At 34.2% G+C, this 13,059-nt stretch overlaps 1 protein-coding gene across 1 annotated transcript in view; it reads left to right on the top strand.

Moving 5' to 3' along the window:
* Positions 1-13,059, top strand: part of CFAP47 (cilia and flagella associated protein 47) — a 271,684-nt gene that overhangs the window by 64,804 nt on the left and 193,821 nt on the right. The window lies entirely within an intron of this gene.

The raw sequence follows: 13,059 nt of genomic DNA on the forward strand, positions 1-13,059 counted from the left end.
TTATTTTTGCCTTGAGTGATTTCTGACCTGTCTGAATTATGGATAATCTATTTGCATATCATCTTCCAGAAGTCTCACTTGGGCATATGCTTTGAATATCCCTCTGCTTCTCTTCCTTTACTATATAGAAGCAAATTAAACTGGATATTCTCAAATGTGTTGAATAATTCTGCTGATAAGGTTGAAAGGTCAGTCTATACTCCTGCATCCAATAGAAATGGATTTCTAGCTGTCAGCTCCTAGCTTGATTCTGCTCTTATGATTAACTCAGGGAGCTTCCTAGGTAAAGTAACATGCCCTACAGTAGGTATTTGCCATGTATTATTTTTTGTTTTCTGTGTCTAATGGAGCTGTCTCACAGATGCAAGCACTCTGCTCTGCTGGGTGTTATCTGAGTCCTGTGTGTATAGGTGACAACTTGCAGAGAGAATGGCTATATCTGGCCAGTGTTGTGGCTCCTCATAAATGCTGCAGGGATGTATTCCTCATCCCAACTGTCTCCCCTCTTTATTGTGGACTTCAGTAATACAGATGTGGAGGCATGGCTGACCTTGTTCTGGTCTGTGGGAACTCATGGGGAAGAATGTAAATGTCAAAATGCATCTTATTTAGCATTAAAATTTTAATTGAGTTATAATCTCTAAAGATGAGAGGAGTGAACCTAAACCCTTAAGTCCCGATCTAGTGGATGCTACTGGACCAAAAAGCTCCAAATGTCCAAGTGGAATATGTACAAATAATGCATTTTAAGGAGTGAATTATTGCAAGTGTTGTTTAGAGTATATAGTTATGTAACAAATTACAATATTAAAATGAGTCTATTTTTAATAAGTCATCCTATGCTTGTCAGCAATTGTACAGTAGGGTGTTTTTTTGCAATTATTTAGTTCTAAAGGCTTCTGAAAATTGGCACCCAAAGAGAACAATTTAATCACAATATTAGGGTTCTCAGAAAATTTGATAAATCATTCTGATCATGCATATAACTCAATAGGTTGATGCATTCATTTGTGCAGCTGTGGTTGTAGCTTTGACTCTAGGTCACAGGTGAAAATGAATTTTGTGGTTACTACCAGAGGACGTTTATCTGCGTTACAGTTATCTCTTACAATTTCACTTAATTATAATTTACTGCTTTCAGAGAAGTGCAAGATTGGAAGGAGGAGACTATATATGTTTCTCTGTGTGGGAAATTAGAGATACTGCCTTGCTATATCAACTTCTTTATAGGTTTTTTGGTTCATGAGTTCTATATTCTGTTTGCTGTAGGGCACACAGAAACAGCTTGGTGTATGCACATAAGCATGCCCTTTTATTTTGCTTCTGTTTCCATTTCTTTCACAAAACTGCATAAATGAGCATTGCTGAAGATCTAATAACCAAAAAAGAGAAAATTCTGAAAAATTGTAAATTCATAGTATGGCTGTTATACCTTTGCATTACCAAAGTTCTTAGCTGTGTGATCTTTTGTTCTGTTCCACAGATGACTTGCCTCAATATGTCTCTGAATCCTCTGTTTTAACCTTCACTTTCCTCTTACTTACTTTGCTTTTATTGCCTCAGAATGAATTGGTGTCTGCTGCTGTGCTGTTCTTTTGGCTAAATGGGGCAGAGAATCTGATGGCAAAGGGCACAGAAAAGACTTGAGATACTCAATGCCTCCTTCTTTACCTTAGTCTTTACTGGCGAGGCTGTCACTGAACAATTCCAGGCCCCTTAGGTGAATGGGAAAATCCTACTCTTGGTAGAGTAGGATTAGATTCGCAAGCACTTAAACAAACTGGACAAACACAAGTCCAAGGGACCCAATAGGATGCACCAACAAGTGCTGAGGGAGCTGGCCAATGTCATTTTGGGACCATGCTCAGTGACCTTGGAAAGGTCAGGACAATCAGGGGGGAAAGTTTGGGAGAGGTTTGGAAGAAATGTCTTTCCTATCTGAAGGAAGGAGAATCTGGGAAGCTACAGGCCAGTCAACCACGTTTTCTTCTTGGGATAGAGTAAACAATCTTTGGAAACATTACCAAACACACAAAGTATAAAAACCTTCTTGTGAGTCATCACCATAAATTTACAAAGGCAATTTAATTTACAAATCATGCTTGATTAACCTGATTACCTTTCATGATGACATGACCAGCTCAGTGGACAGATGGAAAGCAGTGGATGGTTTTGTCTCAACTTTAGCATGGCTTTAGCATTCTCATTAAAAATGATGAAGTGCAGGCTAGTTAAGAGGCCAGTGAGTTGGAATGAAATTAGGCTGAACTGCCAGGCTTAAAGTATTATGGTCAGTGAGTGGCACAAAGTCTGGCTGAGGATTGGTGACCAGTGATGTCCCTTAGGGTCATTAGACTGAATTTGTTGTTTAAGCTCATATACTGCAGAAGGGCTTATGTATCTTAGCAGATTTAATGTCCTGATATACTATTGGTCCTTTAAGTTTTATGATAAGGTTAATCATCAAATTTATACTCAGATATTGTGACAATTTTAAGTTACATTAGCTTTAAATTAAGCTTAAACAGGCTTTTTCAGAGGAAGTTAAAAGTGTCATAAGGCAAAATGTCAGTCAGAGTATAGTAAGTGTTCATACAACTCAGCTGAAAGTCCCAAATATCCTCAGTTTTGTATTTTTCTTGTTATTTGCTTAATATCACTAATTTTAAGAGAAGAATTAGGTTGTTGGTTTTTTTTAAAATTCTTACTGCAGTGCAGATCAGAGAGCAATTACCACTTTTTCTTAATATTTATGTGCCTGCATATTACTATCCAAAGACTCTGCTTTGAATACTTAGCCCCGACTAGCAATATGTCTTCACCATGGATCTGCTTTCAACTCAAACCAGTCTGTTGAGTGATCAGTTCTCACTAAATAAAGATCTATCCAGGCCACATTTCTCTGTCTTTCCTCTGATATCTTGGCTACTTAAAGTAAAATGTGACAGTGAGACAAGCCTAAGCTACTGCAGTGCAGAGAGGTTTCAAATATACGTCTTTATTACTTCCTTCTAAAGTTGAAGATAATCATGACATTCATCAGAACTGTTCTCTTGCAAGAATTAAGATCTCAAGAGCTTAGAGAGAACATTAGCAAAGAGTTTACTATCTCCATATCTTCTGTCCTTACTGCTACTGAAAAATAATTACATTTTAAAAGCACCTATGTTTTGTAATGGCAGGCTTGTAATATGTCTTATTGACCACAAACTGGAAAGGAATGTTGAAACTTGAGTCCAAATACCATAAAACTTGAGAATGCAGCTTTGCCTATTGTGCTGAGACTTTAATTATACATGAAATGTAAGATTCAGTGCCCACTTAAGGCATTATATCGGCAATAGTAATGATAGCAGAGGAAGCATTAGTTATTTGAGTGTAATAAATATTCAGGTTACCTTCTATTGTTCCTTATCTTCACATTTTTTTCAACATTTCTCTCTGAAAGACTGACTGCTAATAGCATGAGAAAGTAAGAGTCAGGAAAAACTCTTAAAAAGTTGCTAGAGTATTGGAATGCTGTAATTCAAATCCTGTACTCCCTAAACAGTAGGAAATTTTGCAGATTAGTGAATTAAGTGGCCACCTGAGAAGCTGTATGTCTCTTCCTTATTAATTATGATTCTTACCATGGTGAAAAAGTTAAATTATGTTTTGGGAAATAAGGGATGAATGTATCCCAGGAAGATTTTGAAAAGAATAGATAATTCTATGTTTAATATAAAATTGTTAGAGAATATGACAGCTATTAAATTGAACAATACCTGAACAGTCAACCTACATCTGGGATGCAAAAACTGTCTCCAGAGTAGATACATCTTCACTTTACTGGAAAATCTGCTTGGAATGAAAATTCTACCTAAGAGGGAAGATAAATTCTAATCCAGGGCCAGTGTAGGTGTACCTGATGATATTAGGCATAGTGGTGTCTCTCAAGTGTCTTATTTTCAATAAGGACGGGTTTGGTTTTGATGCATTTTATTCACTTCACTGCCAGTGGTTTTTATTTTTATTTTTTCCTGATTTTGATGTCGATTCAGTATGGTACCTGCAGGTAAAAGGTTGAGGAAGAAAATATTTTAGTGAGATTACATATCTTGACAAAATTGTATGAGAATTAAGTAGAATTCTTGTTTTAAAATGGATTCTGTAGAACTTTTATTTAAGGTTGTTTCTAGCATAGCAGTTAAGAAGTACACTTTTTGCTGTGTTTTAATGAATTTGTCTTCCTCTGTCCTCTGTTCTCTCTCCCTTCTTTCCGCAGTTTTTAGGAAGGATATTTATGGAGTCCATTGATTTTTGCTTCTCAATTTGATAGTTCTTAGAGTCAGTTGAGAAATGAGAGCTAAAGAATACTTTTTGTCTTTGAAGAGTAGAAAGGAAGAATCTTGTGTAATCTCATATAAGATTTTTTCAGTTGAAATCAGTGCAAAACAGGCTTTTACGAATTAATGAATATTGCTTTTTACACAAGTAATAAAAAGGTGAATTAAAGAAGGGGAAGTGACTATCTAATGAACTACTACCATGATTATCAAAAGTCTGACTTTCAACAAAATATCACAAGAGAACATTGTTCTTGAGTGATAAATCCTTAAAAATATTTCCTGAAATACAAATTAGCAAAGTTTTAAACCATTTTTTCTGTGTTTCGTGATTTCCACAGTAGAACATAAGAATGAAGCATAATATGTAAATATGAAGTCCAATAAGTTAGCTTTTCAGTCTTACTTGCTTTTCTTTGTTGACTACTCCACGCTTAAGAATTGCATCATAATTTGTACCCTATAGCTGAAAAACCCACAGGATCATATCAGGATTTTATTTAATAAAAAAAGGGGAAAATAATTATTTTCTGAGTTTAAAGTTCATACACCGTTGAGAAATAATCAAAACTCCATGTTTCATTTAACTTTTTATATTTTGGAGTAGTATAAAAAAACCATTTTGTACAATTGATACTGTCTGGCATTATGACCCTTCAGGGAAATAAAAGTGTGAAGAAAGATAGTTCTCAGAGTCCTATATTGAAAACATTCCAAGTGTTCTTCTTTGGAAACCTGTTAAAAAGATCTTAAAAGAAATTGAAACCTAAACTCTTAGGCCTCCATATATTTGTGTATATGTTTGTATGTACATATATGCATACATGTATATGTGTGTGTATGTGTAGACATGTATGCTTATATATAAAACTGTATATAAGTATATATATATACTTATATACTCAAAAACCTAAATGATCTAAGTATAAATAATAAGACAACATCTTAGGGAGAAATTTTGTCCTTACTTGCAATATATTATGAGATACCCAGACAGCTCTTCTGCTTTCAGCCAAACAAGGTTGTGTTTGCAGTGTTTGCTAACTGGGTTAAATAAGTGTTCTAATTATTTGTGTAATTAATGCTACTTACTTCTGCAGTGCATGCCAAATATGAAGGTTAAATCTAGTATAGGTGGGGTTTTAGTAATACCACCTCAGGTGTTTTGTGAGGAGAAAACTTTTCAGACTATGAGGTTTGAGAAAGATTCTGTTAATTCATTGTAAGTATCACACAATGAAATGTGTTGAGAGCAGTATTTAACTTTTTTTTTACAAAAGATGATGATGCAGGCACTGTAATATTCATTGTGAAGCCAGTATGGAAGCCAGGTCTGCTGTAATGAATCACTGTGATTTACTGCATTTTAAATCAAAGTGATCTATAAGTGAAATACCATGATATGACATCACACCCTTAAGGGAAAGGGATGTCCCAAGATTCATAAATGCCATTAAAAAAAAGTAGTGTTGAAGGTGACATTTTAATCTAGAGGTTTTCAGTACCATTCAGTGATTTTAAAGCTAGTTCTCTTTACAAATGGAAACTTTCTGTTGAAAAGCAACAAAATGGTGACTGATATAAGATAGCACTGTTCTTATGTGAAGCATAAAAACCTAAGAAATTTCTCAATTTAAGATATCGTTTGGGATAAGAATCAATGAAAATAAAACTGCATAGAGAGCAAAAGACTATTGGAAAAATTTTTTAGGAGCAGGAAGATAAATGTTCGTGCCTCAGGGTAAAAACATTCTGCAACAGATGGGAATAAATGAGACATATCCTCAGTGTCTCTGTTTTTCTGTCATTGCCCCGTGTGGTGCTTCTTGAACTTTTCTGCTTAGAATTATTATGAATTGACAGTGGTATTAAATCAATCTGTCCCTGATATTTCAGGAGTTCTTGGAAGAATAATTATCAGTGTTGATGAGCAAAAGTTGTAGCATCCTGCCTGATGGAAGAACTGTAATTTACCTTTTGTCTCTAATAAAAGATTTCTTGTTTTCCGTTTTAAGAAAAATGTAGCCACACATTCCATATGTTCTAAAGGCAGATACATTAACTTTGTTAGTCTTAAATAAATTTTAGATAATAATTAATAACCTTTTAAAAAAGTATTAAAAGGCATATTTTCTCTCATCTTTCTCCTGCTTTTGTATACTTCAGTACCATCATTTCAAACCTTGTGCTGGTTCTAATGTTAGCACTTACAGGAAAGGTTATTGATACATATTTCTTCTGTAAATGTCTGCATTATTCAGTACCAGATTTAAGCACTTGGAGCAGGGCTATGGGTATTATTATAGCTATAGATTTGTTTCATCTCCAGAGATTTTCAGATTCCAGAGCAAGAATTTGTTATATAATATTATAAACCATTATTACTGAAGTAGTTTATATTAAAAGAACATACTGTGATAATTTAAAAGTCTATCTGGCTTAATATTCTGCCTCCAATAGAAGTTATTTAGAGATGAGTAACAGTTAAAATGTACGGAAATACTTTATACGTATCCTGATTTGAAACTCAAGGCTATTTCAGATGGAGGTGGTACTTCTGTAAGGCTGTACTAGATTTTCATTCTGTGAATCTCTTTAATTGTATTTTCAACCTGTGCAGACTTCTAGTATCATACTATTTTGAAGCAGTAAGTAGATTTAATATCTCTCTTGTGTGTAAAATATTTTGGTTTGAGCTTGCTGCTTAATTCTGTAATTTGGTTCTTTCTTTGTTAAATAGCTCAGTGGAATACACAAATTTATTGGCAATTTCTAGTTCCTATTCTGTGTCATGCCTGCTTATATAGACTGCTGTCATATCGCCATTCAATTGTTAGTAACTCAGTCTAATTTATCAATTTCTTATAGAGACCCATTTCATACCTTTAATCATTAAAGACCATCAGCTTCAAGATTCTTATGTGAATGTGTTGGGTTGGTCTGAAAACTTTTATAGAATGGTAGCCTGACTCTATATATTTTTTAGTCTGTTTTTCAGTAACTCAGAATTTGAAAAAAATTGCTTGTGGCTGTGTAACAGAAGATTTATCCTTGGCATTTCTTGTGCCTCCTTAGACATATATCAGTTGATTTTGCAACTGATAGTAAGAATTTAACTTTTTTATTGCTTGTGAAAACAACAGAACAGCTTCACAAGAAATACAGTACTTTATTTAAAGATTTATTACTATTCTTACTTTTTTATATAAAATAGCTCTTAAACGTAGTAGATCGAGCTAAATCTGATCCTTTAGGAGTTTTAAAACTTGGTATAAGACAATTTTTTTCCCTCTGGTCTTCTTATCCACATAATACCAATACATCATACTCCTGCTTATCCAGATAATACCAATGTATCATACTTCTGCATTACAACTTCTTTTCCTTTCCTGATGGAATTTTTGTTTTAAGACTAAGGGTAATTTTATGTGGTCAATTTTTTTCTTCCAGAAGAAAAATAATGTGGTGTTTGTCGTGGAGAAGTTGTTTAAGTGTCTGTCAGAAAGATCATGATTTTTATTTTTTTTTTTTTTTGGTGGGACTGATGCTAAAGAATATTTTCCTCTATGTATTTAGAATGAGAATTTTATAATTTCTTCCTGGTTTTCAGAAGAGGGGGAAACAGTTTTAAATATTTAATTTTAATTGTTAGCAGTGGGATGTGTCAACCACTTTGAAACAGTGAAATGTTTAACTGCATAACCATTGGGAAAAATAATTTCAGAGATTGCTGGGAACACTTGATCCAATTAGTAATTTTTTTGGGTCTTTCTTTGAATACTAACACTACCATCACTCTTCAAAGAGATACTTTTTTACTAACTTAGTTTACTGCTTACGTCAGGAAGCCGGTGAGCATCCTGATGGATCAGTTAATAAAAGTGAAACTGGGAAAAATCCCAGAAGGTAGGAAATGAAGAATGAGAAAATTAATAATCTGCTTTATTCTCATGTACAAAGACTAAACTGAATACACCTCTAGTGTACTGGATGGGTATTTGGCTAGGCTGTTAAAAAAACCTCTGAAAAAGGAGATTCCATGATCCAATTGAGGCGATATCTGCCAGAAGTTCCTGCTCATTTCTATTTGAAAGAGTTTCCTCTTGTCTAACATAACCCAAAATTTTCTCTACTGGTGCTTAAGTCTGCCCTTTTCCTTCTAAAATATGATGTGCAATGAATCTACTTTGCTTTTCTAGTAACTTTATAAATATTTGCAGATTGATATTTTCTGCTTCAGTTTCTCCCTCTGTCCCTTCTTGGTAGAACATTGCCATTCTTTCAGTCTTGCTGTCTACTCAGCTCCGTTTTCCTCTGGTAAACTCTCTTAAGTAATCCATCTCTTTCTTGAAGTTTGGTACCCACTACTGGGTTTGATACCAGGTGAGACTTTACTAGAACTGAACAGAAGGGAAAGGATTAGTCTACATGCTTGTGATTCAACTCTCCTGTTTATGCATCTTAGCAAAAATATTTGCTTTTTCTGTAACATAGGAGATTTACTGTTTCCTCTGGATTCTCTTTTTACAGAACTTCCCTCTATCCAATTTTCCATCTAGTATTTGTGTAATGAATTATTCTTAATCAAGTGTAGTACGCTGCAAGCACCATTATTGGATTTCATCCCATTTGTTTCAGATCATTACTCCAGTTGTTCAAGATCTTAAATTATAGTCCTTTCCTCATGAGTACTTGCAACTAGTTTTTCTTCCCAAAGACAATTCTTTAACCTGCTTGATATTATTTTCAGACTGGAGTACAGTAATTTTATGCAGTTTTCCAAATTGCACATGAAAATATTGGAGAGTATGCAATCTAGGACCTTTTTTGTGGACAGCTGATAGGGTTGCTGTTTTTGAGTGGTTTATGCTCCACCTGACAGTACCTTTTTCCTAGACTACATTTCATTGCTTCTTTATGAGATAGAATGGAATAAAAACCTTAATGAAGTTAAATGTATAGTATTTTTCCTTGATCCATTGAATCATCTACATGTCAAATAAATAGACCAAATTTTACCTAGAGGAGTTTATGGTAACTTGCTAGCTATTCTGTCAGCAAACAGGTGGTTTGTCATTTTTGTGTAAATTGTTATAGACATTCTCTGGATTATCCTCATTTAGACAATAATTTTCTTATCTTACAATAAAATTGCGAGGCTTCAAATCTAATCATATGAATGTAAAAACATTTTTTTTTGTTTTTGTGAAAAATAAGAGATTATGGCAAAAAAAAAGAAAAGCGTTGCAAAACGCTGTAGCCGTGCTACTGGTTCAGCAGGATAAGACCAAATTTAATCCAAAGAATGACTATGAAGATAGTTTGCTCTTTTCATTCTCTTTGTGGGCAAAGAAAGTGAAAACATTCCCACATAAATTTTGTTTTTGACAAATCTGATTTTTCTACATTCAGGATGAATTAGGAGTGACACTATGTATTAAGTAATTGATGTAAAATGTGTTGCAGGGACTTTTTAAAGGCCATATTTAAAACAAAAATAAATGGATCTGACCTTTTAAAATAAATGAAAATTAAAAAAAAAAAAAGAGGAGATGACTAATTAGACTGCCATGGCAAAATGTTGCTGCTTCTATCTGGAAATGAGTTGTTTATTCTTTCTGTCTTTCTTTCTAACGTGAACAACAAAAGCAGTGTGTCTTCAAAGGTTGGTTTAACCTGTCACAAGAAAGATGAGGACAATGCTGTTATGCTTGGTTACTAAATGTATGCAGTATGATACTATAACAAGTTAAAAAAAGAGTTTCCTATTAAAAAAAAAATACACACAGGAATTAAGTTAGTCCAAAATCACTGAATTGACTATGAATGTTACTTCACTCATCACTGAGTGGGATCAACAACTGAAATGAAACTACTCCCATTTTAGATCACTTACCTCAAGGCCCCTTGCAGTATATTTTTAGGTTTCCATAGCCATAGTAAATGTTGCACTCATAAATGATTGCACATTCCCTCCAAGTTAAGCCTGCTTGGTTATTGTTTTTTATGACGAATTTTCACCTATTGTCACAGTGTGACAGAGAACAAAACATGGGTGATTGGGTCAGGATACTGGGGTTTATCATAGAACCAGCTCACCGTTTGATAGTTTCGCACACTCAGTTGCTTTGCACAGCGCTCTGTTCACAGGGCCTCGAATTCCCTCTGTGCCAGGGAGGACAATTCTGATCTGAGAACATCAGGAAAAAGTCATGTCAGTTCATGCTGTGCTGCTGCTCATAGACACCAGTCTAGTGTCACTCTACACATCCATTGGCATCTCTCTGAATCTTTCTATCTTCCCACTTCTTCAGGATCTTTCCCACTTCCAAGGTCTTTCCTCCAATTATGAACATCTTCACCTTCTTTCCAGTCCCCTGTTGTCTCTTCAAGACCACTGATTCTTTTTGGGAATGCTTCTTTTTGGCCTCTTTCTTTTCTTAACTCCAAGTCCCTAGATTTCCCAATCTAAATAGTTTATGTGCAGAGCACAGTTTGTGATCAGCCTGAGGCTTCTGTCTCACTCCTCTTCGTTAATGGGAGAACTCAGAATGTGGCATTTTACTCTTGGTGTTATCAAAATTTGCAACCAGTCCCTATGGGAGGCAGCAAGCAAGTAGCAGGAATCTGTCTCAGAAGTCAGAAGTTAAATTTTGGACAATTTCCTCTCCTGTTCCCCAACCACACAGTTATCTGTTACCTGTTAGAGTTCGTGTTTTAATCTATTTTGGGCCTACAACACCCATCAGTCAGGTTTTCATCATGACATTGGCCGAGAATCTTTAAGATCCACTAGTAATTTTTTTTTGTTTTCAAGAAGTCCCAATATAAGTGAAATTCAATTTATTTACATGCCCAGGGGAAAATGAGGTATCCTGAGTAATACTTCTGATTTCCATTGTTTATTTCTACAAAAATTGACTAATTATATTTAAAAACTTAATTACTGTAGAGTGGTTAGCTGGCAGATGTTCTGCTAGATTTGGTGTAATTAGGAAAAATACATTATGTTTTCTGACTAATTTATTCACAAGCATTTGAGATAAGTAGGTTGATTGATAGCAGAAGGATTAACTGAAAAACAACAAAAATGCTTATAGAAGTATTTAATTAGTTAAAACGGGAAAATATTCCACCTCATGGGATTTTTTCTTTATGCTCCAACTTACGTGGATTGTAGAGCTGTAGTTCAATAAATGCTTTTTGAGCAATAGTGCCACCATGTTTCATTTCCAGTGGCACATTTACGTGCCTGTATTGCAAACTGGATTGAGTGATCCAGACTAAAAATTAAGGAAAATTTCTTTTTAAGCCAACTTTATTCCCACACCCATTTTGCTGGCACACAGACAATTCAATCAACATGAAAGAAAGGATTTGAAGACACAGGAAACTACACAGGGACTATGTGCAGTGTCCCTGCCTGTGAAGGGGGGTTGGAACCAGAGGATCTTTAAGGTCCCTTTCAACCCAAACCCTTCTGTGATTCTGTGATACTAAGGACAACTGGTATTGCTTAAATGTGCTCTTGTAATATTCCCACCAGAAGACTAAAGGCAGCAAATTTAAAGTAAGAGTTAAAGTCGAATAAACAGTAAATTTTATTTTTTGTTCAAAGCATATGATTTAGTGATTTCCATAACCAGACTGGGCAAATCAATCTAGATGACTAACCATAAATAAAATTCAATATTGGACTTTATAAAGTAGAAGTAGTTAATTTTAGACAGTTAAAAATAAAAGTGTGAAGATGGTGATTTATTAAAAATACTGATATTGTGTGCTGAGAGTCTGAATTCTATTAATAAAAAAAAAGAAGACAGTTTATTGATTTTTGATAGGTACCAACGATGATCAATAAAATGATGGATTTATATTAGAAAGACTGACTTTTTAGGAACAAAGTAAGCTTTTTAAAATGTATTTTGCTATTTTTAAAGTATTTTTCTTGCAGTGACTGCATCAAATACTTTAGAAATAAGTGTAAGCAGATTACCAAAGAGGTGGGATGAAATTAATATCTCCTACTGTAGATATTTCTAAAATAGAGGTCTGAATTTAGTTAAAATTAGTACTGTTCAAATTTAGTTGTTGAGGCCCATATTTACTATAAGCAGTTCCTGTCACAGGTAATGTGGAGATGCTATATATCCTGTCAGACTTAATCTTTTGTGCCTTCCAATCTGGAATTATCAAGGATCCCTAACCTGTCAGTTTTCTGCTTGAAAAAAGTTGTTTCAGTTGAACAATAAGGAAAAGAATACTTTGAAAAAGTGAAATTTTAATACATGTTGCAATTTTGATTTGAAAACTTATAGAAAATGAAATAGTAATTCAAATATTTATTTAAATACCTTTTTTTTTTAATGAACATACATTTAATGAATATTTAGAATAATATTTAAATTGACTCACAGCTTGAACATAAAAAAATAAGGGATTTTGGACCAAGCCTAAACATCACCACACTGAAGAAGTGGCAGACTAAAATCATTACCAATGTCACAGATTTAAGCTCAGATGGATTTACATACCTTTGTTGCTAAACTTGTGCAGCATCTGTTCCTGTTTCTTCTTGCTAGAGCTGTATGAATATGCTGAAGTAACTACAAAGAGTTGATGAGAAGTGATAGATATTTTAAGTTTTTCAGATACTGAGTCATCTGTAGTCTATAATGTCTATTCTTGTGTTGAGTAATGAAAGATAGATTTTGCTTAGAATATGGTACAGGAC

This window comes from Manacus vitellinus, unplaced genomic scaffold (assembly GCF_001715985.3).
Source record: "Manacus vitellinus isolate BGI_N305 unplaced genomic scaffold, ASM171598v3 scaffold_7_pilon, whole genome shotgun sequence".
Taxonomy (NCBI): Eukaryota; Metazoa; Chordata; class Aves; order Passeriformes; family Pipridae; genus Manacus; species Manacus vitellinus.